Here is a 1,420-nt window from a genome sequence, read left to right on the forward strand (position 1 = left end):
AGCTAAACAAAGATTTAAAACGATTAGTAATCACCCATGCTCCCTGTGGATTCGACCTCGACTACCCTACTACATTAGTTGAGTTATTTGTTTGATCGGGGGAGTGCGACAAACCCCGCTTATCAAAATGGCGCCGTTTCTTGGGGAGCATTGGCATGATATTAGTTGTTTTGTTCTAGTTTAGACTAGGTCTTTCTTTGTTACTAATCCCTTTGTTGAGTAAGTGGAAGGTATTTTAGAAGAACCGGGTAATCTTGAGTTCTTTGAGATTCCATTTGGAATTCTCGAAGAAGCAACAATGGCCGCGGTTCCTATGAGGGATAATTTGGCTCCGAAGAAGGTGGTGAACCCAAGTATTGTCAAGCCACCTATTCAAGCCAAAAACTTTGATGTAAAGGCTACTTTGTTGCAACTAGTCCAAGGAAACCAATTCGGAGGGGGAGCCACCGAAAACCCCAATGAACACCTTAATGAATTCTTGGATAGTTGTGACATGTTCAAAGCAAATGGAGTATCGGAGGATGCCATCCGCCTTAGACTCTTTCCTTATTCCTTGAGGGGGAGTGCTAAGGAATGGTTGAAGAGTTGTGAGCCCGATTCATTTAGAACTTGGAATGATGTCTCCAAGGCCTTCTTGAACAAGTACTTCCCACCACAAAGAACCGCAAGAATCAAAAGTGAGCTTCAAGGCTTCACCCAACATGATGATGAGACCCTTTACGAAGCATGGGAAAGGTATAAAGGACTCCAAAGGTTGTGTCCTCACCACGGGATCGGAGATGATGAGTTGATCAACAACTTTTATGAGGGGTTGAGCAATGAAATGAAAATGAACCTAGATTCTGGCTCGGGAAAGGGGGCATTAGACAAAATTGATCACAAGACGGCCAAGGAACTTATTGAGGAAATGGCTTCCCGTACTTTTCATTGGAATAATGATAGGCACAAGAGGAAGGGAAAGTCAACCGTCGAGTCGGCCAACAATGTTGAGGTTAAAGGATTGATAGAAGAACTCAAGCAACAAATTGCCTTGTTGAACTCAAGTAACACCTCTAGAAACTCTTCATCAAGTAGGTCTCAAGTGTATTGTTGTGAGATTTGTGGAGATCAAGGGCATCCACCAAATGAATGTCCTTTGATGATGGGAGAGGCAAATTGTATGGAGCAAGTGAATGGAGTGTGGGAATCAATTCCGGTTAGACAATCATTCAACAACAATCAATACCATCCCGGAATGAGAGCCCACCCAATTTTTTCCAATGGCTCACAAAATGCCCAAAACCCCACTTTCCAACAAAATCCACAATTTACACCAAATTTCCAAGCCCAAAAGCAAAATCCCACCTTTCAACCAAGACCACCATTCCAACAAACTTCTCAACCCTTTCAACAATCCACCCAACCTAAATCAAACATGGAG

General features: G+C 42.9%; 1 non-coding gene across 1 annotated transcript; it reads right to left on the minus strand.

Moving 5' to 3' along the window:
- Nucleotides 1-667: 667 nt before the first annotated feature.
- On the minus strand, nt 668-774 carry LOC141658204 (small nucleolar RNA R71). The gene has a single exon (XR_012549104.1). It is a non-coding gene; the product is annotated as a small nucleolar RNA R71 (small nucleolar RNA).
- Nucleotides 775-1,420: the final 646 nt, after the last annotated feature.

The sequence above is a fragment of the Silene latifolia genome, chromosome 5 (genome assembly GCF_048544455.1).
Source record: "Silene latifolia isolate original U9 population chromosome 5, ASM4854445v1, whole genome shotgun sequence".
NCBI classification, from domain to species: Eukaryota; Viridiplantae; Streptophyta; class Magnoliopsida; order Caryophyllales; family Caryophyllaceae; genus Silene; species Silene latifolia.